Raw genomic sequence first — 19154 nt, forward strand, 5'->3', positions numbered from 1 at the left:
CTCCATGGTGAAACTCTTTTTAAAGCCAGTTATTTTAACTCAAGCCTGCTGTCTCTTGCGTGCCCTCTGCACGCTGCTGCGAAGAGCCCAGCTCAGTACTCTCGATACCCTGCCCACAGGTACCAGCGGTTACTATTAGCTCCCACCTTCGTGAGGCCTTCTCTTCTCCAGGATGAAGACCCAACTTCCCTTCATTTCTTCTCACCTGGTCTCAGAGAGCATCAAACTGTCCCATACATTTTGATGGCCTTCCACTGACTTCCACTCTGTCACCTTCTGGTGTTCAGAAGCCTAATGCCGGTACTAACGGAACAACTACAACTGTTACTGGTATTACACAAACTCATAGAATTTTGGCAAACTCATACGACTCATATGCATCCATGACATTGAAACGTACGATTTTCAGTCTAAAGTCTGGATTAGAGTGGATTTTCTTCATCCTTATGCTTCCCCAGAGACAACAGCAGGACTCTGCTGCATCATTTGTGGTAGTGGGGGACCGCGTTCATGCTCTCCCCTGGTTATGTTTTTAGGGTTGCCCAAGGAGGTGGTAGAGTCACTGTCCCAACCCTTCCTTAAACACCCCCAGGATGTGGTGCTTAGGGACATGGTTTAGTGTGTAATATTGGTGGATGGGGGATGGTTGGACCAGATAAACTTATAGAATCATAAGGGTTGAAAAAGATCTCTAAGAAAATCTTTTCCCGTACACACTGAAATGAATTGTACACTGCCTCTCTCACTGTAATTCGCTCCTAGGACATCTCAACTCTACAGAGAAAGAAAGAAGGGACATTTCATATTCAGCCTGTAGCTGTTTCTAACCTAGAATTAGTTACGGAAGAACTCCCAAAAAAAGCCACCCAACTGAATGACAGTTCTGCTGAGCAGAGCAGAAGTTTTACAGGATTAAATACATACTTGGATACACAGGGACAAGTGAATAAGATCAGAAAAACCTCTGTTGTACATACTTTAAGATATAACATGAAGGAGAGTAAGAGTACGTTCTATGGGCTGCTATCTAAACCATAAGCTGATACTCAAGGTGAAATAAATTAACAGAAGAGCCACAAGCACGCTTGTGCTCTGGGAAGGTCTTTCTCCTAGTGATAACCACAAGCAAAACTTCTAATATCCCTTTTCCAAATCATCCTTTCCGTACTCCAAACTTACTCATCAGGCTAATGGCAACGTATTTCAGGACAGTACTAGCTATTTAGACACCAACACTCTTGGGTGAAACAAGTAACGTAAGGAATTGTTAACTACTGGGAAATCCAAGTCTTGGCCAGTAAGTCAGTGAATACCAGAGACAGGAGAAGGAGGCATGGAGAAGGGTCGTACCCAAAGATTTACTTTAGACCTCCTGGGGGAGGAAAATGTTTTCCCTTTTCTCAAGGGAATGATTGGGGAATTACAGATACCGGAACAAACAGCAAAGTTTCATTAACAGAAAAACAGATCTTCTCTACAGGCCTCCACATGTCTCAGGAAAGCCCCCCTCCTTTCTTTGATTCCCAAAAAAAGGGGAATAAATATTTCAGAAAAAGGTCTGTACTCATCTAGATTGTTTTTGTTTTTAATTCCTACAAATAAATTAAGCCCCTGCACCTCCTGAAAAGTTGGTCAGAATCCTTGAGAAGCTACCCAGAATCACACAGCAGCAGAAACGGTTGGCCAGTCTCTTCAATCTCATTCAGAAACTTGAGAAACAGCAAAGTCACCGCCTGCAGGTTCCAGCTCAGCCATTTACGCTCTTGGTATCTTCACAGCCACATGAGAGCAAAAGGAAGCAAACCTGACTTTGGCCATATTGACAATGCTTACCTCTCACCACAGAGGCGTAGCCAAGTCAGTTGTTAACCACCGGCAAAGGAACACTTAACAGTTTGGAGATACAGTAATATTAGGTGAATAACCCGCCTGTACTTTCACTTTAAACCTCAGGCAACACAGCAACACATTAGAAGTTACCTGAATTTATACAGAGCTCAAGGCAGAAAACAAAGCCCTAAAAATTAATGCCTTGATCCTACAAACGTTTAAGTTGTACCTAACTTTACCCAGTGGAGTATATCTATTGACTATAATGAAATTACAAAGTGTGCTTGAGCCACAGAACAAAGCCTAAACTTGCAGCATCAGGTGGAAAAGTGTTATATCAGAAGAATTCCCTAGCATAAAGACTGCTGTGGCACACTGTAACTGTCTCAATGTGTAAATCCATGTGTTACAGTGGAACTGTGAAGTTACAGTACCAGTTTAACAAACAAAAGGCCATTTTTACTTTAAATGGATACAACATCTACACTTAGGTACCTATACTTAGGCATTTTCAGGAGGAAACAAGTAGTTAAAGCACTAGCCCTGTGGCTAGCAACTGCCAAGTCCAATAGAGAGAAAAAAAGCACAAGTTATACATCAAGAAAGCTGAATTGTTTTAAGTACATCTGGAAGGTAAAGTTGATTGCAAATATAGCACACATCCTGCATCCAAGTTTATGGCACTGTTGAAGTGAATGGAAGCTAGGCCTCGGGTTTATTTCTTGCTTTACCCTGAAAGCATTAAGAGGTGAGCCTTCTCCAAAATCTACAGCTCTGTAGCAGATAATTCTACATATTGCAGTATCTCTTAGCAATTTAGAGAAATGAGTTGGGCAGAACACAGGTGCATCTAAAATGCAGCATCCAGTAACACCAGTGACCTATTGGTCCTATCATCTAAAGGCAGACATTGACTCAGTTCTGTTTAACTAAAGAGAATAAAAATACCGTGCTTAGGATGCTGTCTGCTTGGGACAGCCAAAAGTAGGATGCTGGTTTAAAAGATTCAATGACACATCTTAGGTAGCAGTGAACAGCACAACTGTCTACCATGTCATAGTTACATTCAAACACACTTTAGGATTATTTCTTTTTTTCCAGAGAATACTTAAAGTTTTACCTTGCGGGGAAAAGAACAGCAGAAGACACCACACAAACATGTAGAACTGGAAATATATCAAGAGCTTAAGTGGAACAACTACAAAAATGGAACACTAAATACATTAACAACATTAACAAAAGTTACATGGAACAACCACAAAAAAAAAAAAAACAAACACACAAAACCCTCAATTTCCTCCCACTGCTCACTTTTGACTGGGTTGCAGTTCAGAACCTTACATCTTCTGAAGACATCACTGGGCAGGAAGGAGAAACCTTAGCCATTCCAGAATAAAATCCACTTCAGAAGTAGCCACTCCATTCCCAGCCCTCCTACTCATTCAGCATACGTTGCAGTTTTCTATAAAATTTACCTTTCAGAAAGTGGAAGATGACACTTAATTCATCATTTCTTTACCCAGCAAGATCACTGTTATAACAAAAAAACCCATCAGTACAGAGCTCAGATCCACAAGCCTAGGCATTTGAGACACCACCACTCAGGAGTTATCAATTATCTCTCAAATTACTATTCACTTTTAGCAGACACAGTTAAGGATAAGAAATAAAGACATACACAAACGAAAATATGGGCTGAAACTACAGAAGACTGTCCCAAGGGTAAAAGTTACATTGCAAGCAACTAAGTTAAATTTCTCTCAGGCAGAAATTCAGGATGACCTTGATTTACCCAAGTTTTTGGGTTTTGTTTTTAATAACTAAACACAAGAGTTTAAAGACTCCAGATAAGAATCTTGCATCAATGCCTTCAAGTGAAGGTTCCATCTCCAATGGAGTAAGTGCTAGAAAGTTTGAAGAATTCACAAGTTAACAATAACAAGGCATAACCACTAGCATGTACTCATGATTAAAACTAATCAAAGTAAACTATAGCTTTACCATAGATATTTGTTTTGCATTTCCAAAAAATAAGTTATATTTCAGAAAGCAAACCAAACTTCATACATATAACTTAGCAGGAGTAAACTTCAGGGGATGAAAGAATCTTCCTATCACTCACTCCGTACAAGTGCTATAAATCCACAGAGGTGACAAGTTTGAGCAGTATTCACTCCGATCATAAATCCTACCTCCCACATGTCTGGTATATGAGTTACAGTCTTCTGCTGCTACTGCTCAGGGAAATATGTATTTGTTATTAAACAACAAGGTTGGGAAAGATCAGCACCTCCATTCAGGGAAGTACCTTTATCTCAATGGGGAATAGGGCATACAATGGCTTGAAGATAACCTATAGCTGTAGTAAACAAATTCTAGAGACAGTCACAAACAAAAACAATTGACTTTAAAAAAAGGAAAGGGAAAGCATTAAGAAGTATCCTGGGGACATAGTTTTCCAGGTCATTTTCTAAAAAGGCTGCGCAGAAAGGGAAAAACAATTTAATAGTCTAAAAAGAAACAATCCAGTAAAATACTCAAAAGCAGAGTATCGGTTTCCACAAGCTTCAGGAGGGTGTGGAGCACTGGTTTTAGATACATTCCTTCTGCTACTGCCTCAGCTATATGGAAGTACATTAATTCAGGCAGGTGAATTTAAGGAGTCACTAGCTATGTACAAAATCCTGAATTCAATCCCCCAAAAAGTAATCTGCCAGACTGCAAGACGCTATAAAAAGCACAGAAGTTCAAATGCACTGCAAATGCACTTGCCCAGCATATTCTTTAGATGCTGTGGCTTTACTTCACAGGTTTTGTTTGTTCCCACCCCCCAAACTAATAAGCAGCTCTGAATTCTTACTGATCAAGAGCAGCTGAGCACAGTGCCTTCAGAGAAGGCAAAGCCCATGTGAGATGCAAACTAAAAAGAATCCAGACAAGATTCAAATAACTGCCTTAAGAGAAAGAACTGGCTATTAAATCTTTCTTTTTTAAGAAGAAAAGAAAAAGTTATAAAAGAGAAATACAATATTAAGGAGGCCTCACCAACATCTATATTGATGGCTGCTCTGGTTGAGGGGATGCTCTCTTCAATATCTGGCTTTATATTTAGTAAAACACCACGGAGTGACACCAAGTCCTTCTCATACACTTCCACATACCGGTGTCTTTCCCAAGTCCATCCTAAGTCCCAGGAAGAAAGTGGTATACTATCGAAAGGTGCTGCCCTGCACTTCTATGGAAGTTGCCTCCAAGCTTTCAGAAGTACACTGTGCATGCAGCACGAGCAGCAGCTGGTTGCTCCTCTCACCCAATGAGTGGCTCAGCTGCTCAGCACGGCTGACTACAGTACTGCAAATGCCAGAAGGAATCTGCGTCTCACCTCTTCCTCCCAAGTGCAATTTGTTAGAAAACAAATTTTGGCTTGCCTCTACTCAATAGAGTAAAGTATGTGAGTGTATGCACGGGCACACACATGTGCACACAAAAAATACAACAACCAGTAACTGGTATTAATTATCAGTAGAGATAGAGTAAGGATTTTAATTCCCAGGGCCTGTCTTCCGGTTCTTCGCTTGGATTACACTCTACATAACTAACCCAAAAGAGTAACAGCAATACCACAGCAGGCCTCCTCACGAAGATGGCTGTAAGGGCTCCCTTTTTTCTTTGAAAGCAGTTAGCTGGCAGCCCAGCAAAAGATGCTGCTCTTTACAGAACCAATTCCGAGCAGTTTCCAACTGAGGTAAGGTGTTTTCTCAACACTGTCAAAGTCATACAGTCACACAACACAGCTGGTTCTTACCGAGTTTCACTGCGCTATGTATTTATGTAGTAGTAACCAGAGCAATCGTTCTCCTACAAGGTATGCCGCTGCCCCACCCCCAGGGAATCACGAGCCTGCAAGGTTAAATCAAAATGAGACCACGAGCAAAACGATTAAGAAATTAATGGCTTTAAGAGAGCTCAATTAGAGCAGGAAGCCACTACACTGCTGTGAACAAGAGGATGGACCTACAGTGAAGCATTTCTTACAGTTACCACTGCTACTCAAGACAGACAAAGCTATAAACCAGCCAGAAGATGCCTGCCTGTGTGCAAGAGACAGCTTGATGATTACAAAGCTTGTATTTCCTTAGATTTCCCAGCTATTCTTTCATATTTTTATTGCACACTAACAGTTATGTTGAAGAAAGCCACCAGCAATCATCCTCTGCCTTCAGACTTACCACCTGATATTCCAGAACCAGTTTGCCAGTAACTGTGAAGCCACAACATTAATATGTTAAATGCACACTTTACTAAATGAAAATATTGGCAAAGAAGCTTTCAAAGACAAGAAGAAACTACAATTTCTCAAACTTGGTTCCTTCAGTTACAACTTCCTTGACCCTTCGCCCAAGACGAAGTTTGTGAAAGGAAAACTCACCATCATAGGAAGAGGGATCGGACTTGCTAACAAGCAACAGAAGCCCATGCAAGTGGGCTACTTCAGAGGAGCAGCAGTTCTATGACAAATGGCAGCAAGATTAAATCACTAGACAAATTGGATCACTGTTCCTGGGCCCCTCTCTCATTTGGACTAGTGCTTTTAGCTAATTCCAGCAGTTCAGGGCCCCTACCTTTCACACTGACAGGGGGAGATGCACTCAGATTATCTACAAGGCAAGCTGACCTATAAACACAGATTTTGACCTAACAAGTTTTGGCCTTTCTTTTCATGCTACTTCAGGAGCTCTCAGAGGACACTTTTTTATGAATGAGACGCTGAAGACGAATTCTAGATTTCATTAAAAGAAAAGTCACATGTAATGAAGCAGAAACTATTCAAAGGGGGGGGGGGGGGTAGAGTTTCTATTTCTGAATCATCCAGCAGCCCAAGGTAACTTCTGCAGATCACAGCAAAGCTTTAGGCCTTGAACTGACAGGTACAGCCACAGCTACATATATACCTATCTTCACTCGTTATGTTTGGAGAGAAGGTAGAAAAAGAAAGAAAGCAGTTGAACACTTTTTCCATACATCTCATGACTACCACTTCTCCAACCCCCTACCCCTCCCCCTTTTTTTTTTTTTAATTTCTATGTTGTACTGCAAACCAGAAACTCTGAATGACAGTCATCACATGCTTACCTATGTGGCACATCACCTTCATCAAAACTTTTATCACTTGAACTCCCTCAGGTCTGCAATTGCAAAGTATATATCTATATCACTGAATTATTTCCTTCAATACCTGCACTGAAGTTGTTAAATATGTATTTTTTAAATGGTAAGTTATTGTTAGCATGTAATAAGAGATAGGTTTGCAGTAATAACATTACCTAGGTTGCAAATACAGTATTTCACACCTTTATGAGTCTTAACCCAGGCATCTTGCAATTTAAAATTAATATACACCGTTCAAACAGGTTTTGTATTAAGCTTTCTGCCGTAACTGTAGATTTAAACTAAAATACAAATGTGTAGCCTACTTTCTAATACTTCATCTGTTGACCTCACTGTTCCTGAAACAAGTTGCCCAGCTTCTCACTTGCCCATTGCATTAAGCTGGTAGCAGGTCTTCCTATACAGCGTATTTTGCCCTACAATGAGTGAGATTGCCACCCTTTTACTTACTACTTTTCTGTATCTAATTTTACACAGCAGAAACTGTTTAAGAATATCCATATTGGGAAAGTAAATGCCCATTCTGCTCAGCAAGGAAGAGATTAGAGCTCAGTAGTCCAAAACAGAAGATTAGGTTGCAGTCCACCCTGAAGGAGGCCTAAAAAATGTGCTGAAGTAGTAGCAGGGATGAAGCACTACTTAAAAACCACAGTACTTACTCCTGTCACTCATACAAAGTTCCTGTGATTCCGTTCCAAATTCATTAGCAGAAATTCAAAGTCAAGAAAGGGAAGATACCATCGTTACACGTTCTTTCTCCATCCATTTCATCTCTTTTGAAACAGAAAGAAGGGGAAATCCTAGTGCTGCTACCTAGTATTTACAATCAAACACAAGATGCTGCAATTTTGCATTTCAGAAATCAAGGACTGCTAAGCTGTGATGACTAAGAAAACCAAACCCAGAAGGACGCAGTCCAATGATCTGCACTCCAACAGGGAGCCCTCCATCTCACAACCAAAGCTTGGAATAGCGCAGTTATTTCACATCAGATACTGCAGGCAATTGGAATCTACTTCATATTAGGCATCTAATTCTTGAGAGCGCAGCAAGGAAGAAACTGATGCTGGGACTGCAGAAGAAAGTCACTTGCAGACAACCAAAGTTTTGCCATCATCCTTTACAAAACAGATCCTGGTCAAAAGCAGGCAGCACCGCTCTGGGAGCAAGCCCTGGCCAAGAGCTAAGCTCCATGCCCACCAAGTTCAGCAGCATGTTTGCTTCAACTCTACAACAATCTTTAAACTCACTGACTAGAAGATGCACAAAGCCCTTTTTACTGACCCCGACCCACCTCTCTCCAGTTGGAAAACCAGCAAGAGATGAAGTAACTAATAAAAATACTGAAACAGACGATTATTTTGAAATCAACTCTAACCTATTCCTGCTCCAGACTATAGTACATAGATGGGTTTTAAGATACACAGAAAAGGAACGATAAGGTGCCGTTCTCTTGCTTCCTCATGCTGTTACAGCATGTGCATAAACTACTTCGTACACATTTAAGAAAACACTGTTAAGGCCCACTGAAATGAAATACCCCTACAAGAAAGACCTTAGATTTGCCATGATCCTAGAACAGCCAGGGGGAAACAAGCAAAAACACGCTATCCCACCCCCACAAAAAACACCAGACCTTATTACTTCAGTGCTACGTGGCAAACACTATTTTAAACACTAATTCTTTTCTTTAGGCTGGAATACCCAGTCTAATAACAGCTAGCCAGAGCTAGTCAAAAACATGACTTCTGAACGTTCACTGATTTAGTAGACTGTTTAATATAATTTTGAAATAAGAAGAGGATGAGGATCTCCCTATCAGGTTCACTCAAGAAAAATGCCATCTGACAGAACCAAACGTACGATTAAAGTTTCTGGTACAACATAACAAAACCCAGTTTGATGAAAACATACACCTAACAGATCCGAACAGTTTAGCACAAGAACGTATGTATACATGCTTTTACTTACAGAGCTTACACTCACATTGCCTGCTAGATACTTATACCTCCCTCCCAGTTTGCTTACAGGTAGAACCAGAAGATCTGAGCACCATCCTAATCCACGCCAAACTATCTGCCGTTATACTTCAGTTTCGAAGACTGGTAAGCATTTATAATTGTTAAAGCGTTAGTAAATTTTAACCAATCTCTTGAAAGGAACTGGTCTGTTCTCCAAGAACTAGAAGGGGCCAGAAGAGATGCCTACTTATTCACCGATTCCTGACTCTTCGTCCTGTTTCCATCTGATAAAAATAGGACAAAGTACACAGAATTTACACACTAGAAATCAGAGAAAGCATTAAAATTACCTTAAAGAACAGAAACATTCAGGACATTAAAGCAAGATAAGTTTTGCAATCTTTCACAGATGCACTTAATTATCACAGCAATACTACACAAATACAAGTGGGGCAAAAGGTGGTTTGTAGAACCTAAGACTATTCCCCATGCGAACATTCAAGAACTCTTGATGCTAGTGGTTTTCCTGAGCAATTAATTTCCTTCCAACATGTGGTAAGGCCTTGGACAACTGAATTCTTAGCTCTGATAAAGGGATGTAAGGCCTAAGATGCCTTGTCTGATCTATGATCATTCACTTAGAAGATGTTTTGTATGCACAGGTAAATGAGTTTATTTCAGATGGTACATATTTCAAAGAGGTAGGTAAAATTTTAAGAAATAACTGTCAAGGTTAAGCCTTCAGGGCCCTTGCTTGATAAGAGATTAAGATCTTGGTCAGCGTAATTTCAAAACATTTCACTTATATATAGAATATCCTAACTTTCCTGAACTACAGGCACAGGTAGGAGGACATCTATCTGTTTATAATTATTTTTTTTTAATAAAAAAAGAAAAGCCACATACTTGTGCAGATTCTCTGACCAAGTTCTTTAACCCCAGCATTTCATTTAGAGGGCACCGTATAGCAGTTCTTAAACTTGCTGAAGAAAAGGCACCAACAAATTTTGAGAGCACTATTCCTGAAAGGCACTCACCACCCTTCCTCTAGAAAGAAAGAAGCTGTTAGGATCGTCCAAGAGTCATCATTTAAAAAGCTAATAAGAGGCGGCACCTGAAGAAACAGTAAGTTAAAAGCAGAGATCATTTTATCACTGTATTCCCCCCTTTCCAAAACAATCCCTTCCCCTAGGATGAACTTTGCTTGCAATTCAGCCAAGTTCAACTGCCAAGCATTTCTAACCACTTACATGTGTTCATCTTGTTTATGAATTAGAAAGTCTACCACAGAATCCCAAAAGCTTAAGGTGCAATGCATCCGACTCCTAGACCACGCACTAGTTCGCTACGTTATTAGAGAGACATGAAGAAACTGGATGCATATTTGAGTATTTGGAGGCCAGCTGAAACCAATCCGTCCCCTCAAACCTCACAGCTATTTTATTCTCTGCTCTTCATAAGACTGCACTTTGCTGTGCTTTCCCTGTGAAACAAATAAAACAGGAATACGGGGAGGACAGCAAGAATCTCATTCTTCCTCATATTTGTCTATCTGTACGAGTGTCTTCTGTTAATGCCAGTCATCACGTTTACAGGAATGCAAAGTCAAAGTACAGGGATGTCCAAGTTGAAACACTTTAGAACTAAAATGAAATACAGACAGTTAAAGCTCAGCGCGTTATGAATCTGTACAGGCTCAGTAAACATGTGCTCGGCCAACATTAACTTCTAAAACTTGGGCAGGAGCAAGCGAACATCTGCAGGCCTACAGTTTCCACAGCTTTAACCAGCTGATGGCTTTTGCTTACATTAAGATACGATCCAAAGAATTATTTCTCCTGTGAACTACGCATTTGGTGTCACTATACTGACACAGACATCTAAGCTATGGACTATTAAATCCTTCCTGGGACAGTAAAGAAGCGTTCTCATGTGTTCTCCCTCCTGTCTTCCCGGGCACACGGAGACAGCAGCAGCTCACTTTCAGCCTGGCAGGTAGAGCTCCGTGACAGTCACTGGAAGTCAGATGAGAGTCCGCACGCAGCCCTGTCATTTGCTCCTGCTAACGCACAAAATGGAAAGGGCTTCCAGTGCTTTGCAAGGGGGAGACGGAAAGTTACATGCCAATTATTTTACAGACAGACAAATCTCAGGAGCTTACACGGACGGTACAAAATAACGTGAAAAAAAAACAAGACGCTGCCATTTGCCATCTGCTTCCCTCTCCCCTCCAATATTAAAATAAAAGTGCCTATCACAAGAACAAATGGAGCCCGGCCGCGGGGAGGAGGCAGGAGGAGAAGAGAGGAAATTTCCACGCAAACCCGGGGCTCCCCTCTCGGCCGGCCGTCCGTGCCCGGGGAGGCTCCGGGGCCCGGCAACCCCCGGCGGGGACCCCCAGCGGCCTCCCCCCGGTGCCCGGCGCCCCCCTCCCGGCGGCGGCCGCCGCCTCGCCCCGCGTCCCCCCCGCCGCCGGGGCCGGCCCGGGGGGGGTGGGCTGAGGCCTGCGCCGTCCCGGCGAAGCCTCGGCGCTCTCGTAGGCAGGGCGGCCCGGCTCCCCCACCCCTCCTCCTCCTCCTCCTCCTCCTCCCTCCTTCCTCCCCCAGCCCGGCCCGGCCTGCGGCTCGCACTCACCCGCCTTCCTCGGCTCGGCTCGGCTCGGCCCGGCCCGGCTCGGCCCTGCCCAGCCCGCGGTGCGTGTGCGCGGCTCTCTCTCCCTGCCGGGCCGGCGGGGGCGGGCGGGCGAGCGTGTGGGGAAGGAGGAGAGGGGAGAAGGAGGAGGAGGAGGAGAAGGGTGGGGAGGGAAGGCGAGGGGAGCCGAGCGGAGAGCGGGGAGCGACCGCGACGGCGCTCCCGGGGCGGGACCTGTGGCGGCGGCCGGCCGGGCGCTTCGGCGGCTGCTCCGACGGCCTTCAGGCGAGGGACGGGGAAGCTCCGAGCTCGGGGCGCTGCGCTGCCAGCCCGGCCACCATCTTACATTAGGGAGACTTGCCCTGGACGCCGCCTCCCCTGCGCTTGCGCCGCCGACAGTGGGCGGGGAGCGGCGGCGGGGGGCGGCCGCGGGGACGGGGCGCGACGGCAACAGCCGCGACGGCGCGGGGCCGCACGGGACTTGTAGGCGGCCGGGCCGGGCCGAGCCGGGCCCCCGGTGCCGCCGCCCGGCGCCGCCGGAGCCCCCCCCCCCCCGCCGCCCCCCTCCGGGCTGAGCCGCCCCACACCGGGGGTCCCCGGCAGCCGCCCGCTGCGGTGGCAGCCACCTGTTGCTGGCCGTTAAACCCGGACAGGTCCGGCGCACCGGCTCTTTTTTTCATTTTATTTTTTTTCCTCCTTTCCCCTACCATAGCCGTCGCATTGTTTTGTTATTATTTTTATTATTTTTTGTTATTATTTTTATTATTATTATTTTCTCCCGGCTCCGTTCGCCGCCCCTCGGGGGGGGGGGGGGGGGGGGGGGCGTCCCGCCGCCTTCTGCCCCGGCTCCGAGGGGGGCCGGCCCCGCAGGACGCAGAGCCGCAAAAATGGGGCCCCCCCCTCGGCCCCAGCCCCCCTCGGGCCCGAGGCCCGGCAGCAGCCGTCTGCTGGGTTCCCCCTCCCCAGTTTCAAAATTCAGGCAAATCCTGTCAAGTGACTTTGACAGGGGCGTCTTCCTTCCTGCACAGCCCGGAGGAAAGAATCCCTGCCCCGCCGGAGACTCGCCTCGTTGGTCTCTGTATTGACAGAAACTGAGGCAAAACCACGTTGCTGCTGCTCTCTTCTGTCTACCGCAGGCACCAAAAACCCCAGGCCTCGGGCCTGTCACACCTCAACCCGCAAATCCCCCTCCTTGTGCCTGCAGCCCCGTAGTGCACGAAAGACCCTCAGGACCTCGGCTACCAGACAAGACAGGGCGCTTTTACTGCCTCTCCGGTGGCAGCTCCTGCCCAGCTCCTGCGGCTTCACCCTGGCTGTTCAGCCACCGCTTATCTCCCGCGCACAAGCTATTGGGACTTCTGCCACGGCAATACCCACCCGAGGCTTTTACTTACTTCAGCGGTCGCTAGGTGAGAGGTGTTCATCACCGTGGTCATCGCAGAATGCACTCTTAACTGATCAGTATAACTGATTCATGTAGCAATATGATGTGTTTCATCTTTACATTTATCTCTTAAAGCATTATGTACTCATACAGCCTCTCACCACACGCCTATTCTGCTAGCAGCACAGTGCTTCGTGTTGGCTTCGCTTATTCTCCTTCCCAAAACAAGCCAACATTACCTCCTGCATATAAAGTTTTATATCGATATAAGTATATCCAAAACATCAAGCTCAATGAATTAACTTTACCACTTCTGGCTATAGGCAAGCTCCAAGCCTGCATAAAAATAAATAGTTTTCATTGGTAGTCTTGACATTTGTGTAACACAAATGCAATGCTCTTTTGGAAACAAAGCGTATAATGAAATTGAAAGAGCTGTATATATGAGAAATTCCGTGTTTGCATCTTCAACTGTAACATATACATCATAGATATAGCTACATAATAATCAAGTTCCAATGAATATATATAAAAATAATAGACTTTCTCAAAAAGTGTGTGTTTTGCACATTTTCATATCAAGCTCTATATAAATGATTAGGTTCCAAAAGTACCTATTATGTAAGTAACTTACATAAGGAATGTACTTGGTGACACACCTGGCGATGCTTCCTGTTGAATAAAAGTAAGTGCTTTGACTCTAAAAGAAAAATGAAGCTAATATATCTAAGAGCTGCGATTAATGGATCAGAGTTAAGGCTGTTTATTAAGTGGATTTGGTGTTTTTTTTAATCCACTACTGAGGAGTCTTGCCCTTGCTAAGAGGCTGTTCCTACTCCTTTGATGAGCCCCATATGAACACAAATTTCAGCACACTTCTTCTGTAAGAGTAATTCAGTAGGCCATCATGTGGCCATTTTAGATTTAAGGTGACCATTGTTAGATTTAAGATGTCCTTCAATTAATTATTTTCTTGCTCTTAAGTAACCGTAGTTATTTCAATAGGTTATTCTTACTTACATGGCCACATTTTGACACCTTAATCACCTTTGGAAAGGTTTTTCATTTGTTTCGAATGGGTCTGATAACTGAGAAGGACTGTTTCTAAGAAACTGTTTCTGTATCTACAAGGAAAACTTTTAAGAATGCGTTTTCTTGGAAATAACCAATGCATACCAGCTAGAGTACAAATGTGCATCCATAGGATTTACATTTTCGGCTTGCCCTCCACTTCCCCTGGCTTGGATGATTAGTACTTAACACAAGCACTTCAAGATGGTAAAGGCTGCAAAGCATCTGCACAGACTGCCAGATGAATAGCTGGCAAGAAAAACCCAACAGGGCAGCACCTCTGGGTGTGGAGATGTGCAGCATCATTGCCCCCGGGCTGGCCAGCCATCCAGGCAGCCAGGTGCTAGCTGGATTGACCCTGGTCTGTCAGTGTGCTGGAAATACAGACCGCGTGCATGTTTCAGTGTGCTAGTACTGAGAAAATCCTTCAAGATTTGGAAAGCTGATGCTCCTGAGTTGTGCTGGAAGCAGCGGTTGGATGTGTGCACCTGTATTTCATACTGACACTCAGGTTTCATCAACAGAAAAAAAAAAGATGTTTTTCCAAGCTTCTGCAGAGCCTCATCGATTAGTATGGAAAGTTCACAAGTATTAGTGCGGAGTCATATACAATAGCTGATGACAGGATTTTTAGAAATTCAGCCTTATTTACTGCACCAACAGTAAGAATGGCTCCCTGGACTGCTATGGATGTTAATGATGTTGCCATTTCTTTTTGTCACTCTGGGAGACCCAGACATCTTTCTCCTCCTCTGGCTAATGACGCCTTTTACTGGGCAAATGTGCTGGATAAAGGAACTATATGACTGTTCTGAGTAACAGTAGAATAATAACGACGGGCTTTGTTGGAAAAATGAAGGGCAGGTGGAGGAGCCTTACAAACACTCTGATCAATATTTGCTGCAAGTGACAGATGCTCACTATGTCTTGCTCAAAATCTGTGAGAGAAGCAGGAGGTGTCCAAACTGCTCAGGGAAGCAGGATGAGGGATTTTGTCCTGCTCTTTTTTAAATGAGAGAATATATTGGTGAAAAATGAATGTGTTGTAGCCAAAGATACGAAAGAAATGTATCTTTGTTACTGCTTTTGTTAAGAATCAGTGTTATTAGGGAAAGATGAGAACTTCGGGATGCCTCTAGCATTTTTTTCGTGGTAATCCTTACTTACTCAGCTTAACTCTGGCACAACACACTGTAAGTGCTAACTGCCCCTACCTTTGCAAATGAAAGCAGAAATCACTCCTGCTTTCTGGAAAGGGCACAGAAATCCATGGGGACCTACAGCGAGTCACTGCTACTCTTGTTAACCTCAGGGTGCACTTGAGGTACTAATACGCATATAACATCCTAATATTCTTCAGAGGTCTGCTTCCTTCTGCACAATTTCCAGCAAAGAGTCCCAAACTCTTCTGAATCTAGATGTTCGCGTGCAAGGTAACACAAGTTTTCACCAGCATCCTTCCAGCTTGTCTTGTGCCTTCTGGCTTCTGTGCTAAAATCCATTCACAGGATCCATGGACTTCTCCTTCCTATTCCCCTTTTCTCTTTTGAAACATTTTTTATGCATTGAGCAGCTTGCAAGGCTCATGTACCTCATCATTATGGTGCCTTGGTTGCCAGTGACAAATTGCAAATATTTGTCATTTCTACACTGAACACAGTGCCCATGATAATAGGTTTCTCTTTTTTCTTTTTTTTTTTCTTTTTTTTTTCTTTTTTCTTCCTCTTTCTTTTCCTTTTCCCTTTCCTTTGCCTTTTTTCTTCTCAATTTGGTATGTCATTCCCATATGCTTTTTCAGTCTGGGCTTCCCTAGGAAATGGATGTTCCCAGGGAACCTGGTTGCATGTAACAAAGAAAGATACCTCTCACTTTTCTCTGTTCTATAGAAAGCCTGTACTGGTTCTGGAACGGGAAGAAGGGATGATCCTGAACTTGTGAGAGGTGAGGAGGAACAGGATTCAAATTTGCAGAACATGTGCACCTTGGTAGGGATTTTACCTTGAAGTGCGTTTCCAAGAGATGAGGCAAAAGTCTTACCGAAAAAGGCGATGGATAAATCAGAGGAGTATGCACTCAGAGGAGTAGTGCTGAAAAAAACTCAACTGCAGAAGCAAATGAGAGACGCCATACAGATGAGCAAGACGGTTGCATCACTTTGCTCTGTGCATAGTAAAATGGGATGCAGTCTTTGCCTTAAGATCTCTGATAGCACGTACAGGTCAGCATCATGTGCGCTAAAAGAGAACAGACTTTAGAGCGATTGGCCTGAATCCAAGGATTTGATATTGCTAAAGATTTGATTATAAATGTCTCATAATCTAAGCATTTTGAAATGTTTAATTTTGGTAATTCGTCTCATAACACGTGAAAGGAGCTAAGAGCTCAGTGTGCTGAGCAACGTATGAGCCAAATTAAATCTGCTATTGCTTTTTCCCTTTCTGCATCCACTGTTGCAATAAATATGTCTGCCCTGCAATCTGCCTTCCCTTTAACTCATGCTGGGCTGCCGTGTTGTTTGAGCAGCAGGAAGAGCAGCAGCGAGGCCAGAAGCGCAGCCAAGCAGCGTGAGGTGGGGACGTGGATTGGATTCTCCTTTGTGGAAGGCCACAACGACCACACTGGGGAAGACAGTGCCAAACTGGTGGAGAGAGGTTTGTCGTTCATGCAGCTCGTTTCCACCGCCAGTGATGGAATCCAGATACTACCTGGTTTGAGATGCAGCGCTCCAGTCGAATACAGGATGTGACAGCAGTATTTCCCTCAGCAGCACTTGCAAACTGACCATCTCTCTGGATTTCAAAAGGCATTTTTGTAACTTCAGTCTTTGCATTTCAGTGTAGTGGTTTGAAACAAATACTAGCTCTACAACGCCCTGTATGAAGTGACATCATTTGACAGCTGTTGTAAATCACATGAGTACATTACAATACCGGGGTTCAGTGGCAATCTCACACATATAAATCTTTTCCAACTCATCCAGTTCTGGGGATTTAGAAAGAAAAGTCCTGGAGATCCTGCTCACACCCCTTGTGCTCTTGCAGCCAGTGTTTGCTTTATGGTGGCACTGCTCCACCTCTCAGGAATGCCTCTCTCTTGCATTCAGTTTGGCAAATCCTAGTATTTGAGGCACCATCATATAGTCAGGTCTGGGTGTGCTACACACAACCCATGAGACAGCATCAGGGGAAGAAAAGAGGTGCTGCTCTAGGGAGCGTGTGAATTAGGCTGGCGGGACTGGAGCTGCAAAGGAAGCCACCAGCATTCATCTAGATGTAATCCAGATGATCTTGTAACAGAAGAGGGCACTCAGGGGCCAGACAGCAAATAAACCACATCACGTTATGCAACGAGGGAAAATCGTTGCGAGAGTGGAAAGAATCCTCCTGTGAGCTCGATGCAGCTTATAGCTGGTGAGCCTGGGGTTCATTCATGCAAAATGAAAGCCCAGTCACTTTAAAACAATCTCTGTGAATGCACTCGAGACAGCTCATCGAAAACATCTGAAGTAACATCCCTGTGTAGGCAGGACTTCATTATGTTACTTGTTATTGTTTTCAGTGAGTCCTCACCTGCTCTTTAAAGCGCAACATACATTACGAGAGAAAATTATTGCTCATTATTGTTGTATTCCTTAATTGCCTTCTATATTAGTGCGTTCAAAGGAATGCATTTTTCCTCTTCTGCCCTCTGCCTGCATCCAGCAGCACTCAGCATTTTCTCCAGAGCTCAGAATTGCTTGCATTCTTATAAAAATGCCTCAGCCATATGGGATTTGCTGAGACCAAATAAAAAGTGCATGACTTGGGAAAATGCAATACTTTATACTGTGTATTGATTCCATGGCCACCGTACAAACAGAAAGTGTTAGTGAAAAGAATGTCCACAGGCTTTAGCAGTGTTAGAGTTCACGTTCTGCACAGGCCAGGCGTGGCCGGAGCTCGCCAGTCAAGAAAGTATGACGTTGCACTAAGGGGCAGGGGTGAACTTCGATGCTTGTAAATATATTGCACCAGCCAAGCTCCAGCTGCAACCTTGCAGTTTTCCAGGCAGATCTACTTCCTTTTGCCAAAGGAATGTGAGCGACTGCAGCTAATTTTGTGCTGTATAAATAATGCTGATAGAGAGACGAGCCTGAGATTAGATAGGCTAGATAGCCAAAATAATAGATTAAATCGGAAAGGTGAAGCATTTGTTAACCAGAAATATGAGCATGCTCCTTAAGAAGCTGCAGGAACCCGACTGTAATGATGATGAATGAGAGATCCCAGAATAATAAGATCAGTCTTGCATATAGGCAGAGCTGCATCTGAGACTCCGTATGACATGGATGTGCTTGTTGTACAGAGAAATTGGGCCTTTATGTTCTGATAGAGGACATTTCCTCTTCTTAATGGCCTGCGCTTGACACGCTGACAGAGCGAAGGCTGTGCTGTGTGCCTGGTGCTGCTCTGCTCTTTCCCCTTCTGCTCCATCTTCCCTCCAGCATCTTCCCTCCTGTGGCATTACAGGGCCAGACTGAGGGACACTAAGGCCAGGGATCATTGCCGGGGGGACAGACACCAGGCTGGTATCCTGACCACAGCGTTCAGCTTAACAGAGACACCGGAAGGATGGCAGGTATTTATCTACTTTAATATATAGCTTTGTATCTTTCCTGTGAATTTCCAAAGTTTACTGTATTTTCCCCTGCAACATTTAAATAATTGTCACATTACTGCATGAATAGTAAAATCTCCTGTTAACAGGTCAGACGTGCAATTGAAGCCCTGACTAGACCCAGTTTGTTTTATTCCTAACAATCTAGCGCTTGTTTTTTTAAGGAATGACAAAATGCCTCTGATTCTTAAATAAGTTATTTTAAGCTGCAGTCAGCCAGCCTGTGACAGGAGCCACGTTTTGCTAAACCGTGCAAATCATGTGCTGATTTTTACTTAAGGTTTTCTTTTCTGCTCCTTACTCTCCTTGTATCATTTCTGGGAAACCAAAACGTTGCATGGAAAGCTTCTGCACAGATGTGCCATCAGCACTTCCACTGCTTATGTATTGTGTCGCTCTTACCTGAGAAGTTGTTTTATAAAAACTCACTGTAGGCTGGGCCTTAAAAGGTA

At 44.0% G+C, this 19154-nt stretch overlaps 1 protein-coding gene and 1 long non-coding RNA gene across 8 annotated transcripts in view; one reads left to right on the top strand and one right to left on the bottom strand.

Moving 5' to 3' along the window:
• The window catches only part of CNOT4 (CCR4-NOT transcription complex subunit 4), a 73392-nt gene extending 61526 nt beyond the window's left edge, over positions 1-11866 (bottom strand). For 6 of the 7 annotated variants that reach the window (XM_035551729.2, XM_035551720.2, XM_035551714.2 and 3 more), the window contains exon 1: positions 11595-11736. The gene's annotated coding sequence lies outside the window, so the exon portion shown is untranslated. Of the gene's footprint in view, positions 1-11594 lie in introns of all 7 variants that reach the window. The other variant, XM_035551710.2, reaches the window with a different exon arrangement.
• A 661-nt stretch (positions 11867-12527) lies between these two features.
• LOC118250590 (uncharacterized) lies at positions 12528-16916 on the top strand. The gene is made up of 3 exons (XR_004779501.2): positions 12528-13000; positions 15933-15987; positions 16573-16916. It is a non-coding gene; the product is annotated as an uncharacterized LOC118250590 (long non-coding RNA).
• Positions 16917-19154: the final 2238 nt, after the last annotated feature.

Source organism: Cygnus atratus, chromosome 1 (assembly GCF_013377495.2).
Source record: "Cygnus atratus isolate AKBS03 ecotype Queensland, Australia chromosome 1, CAtr_DNAZoo_HiC_assembly, whole genome shotgun sequence".
Taxonomy (NCBI): domain Eukaryota; kingdom Metazoa; phylum Chordata; class Aves; order Anseriformes; family Anatidae; genus Cygnus; species Cygnus atratus.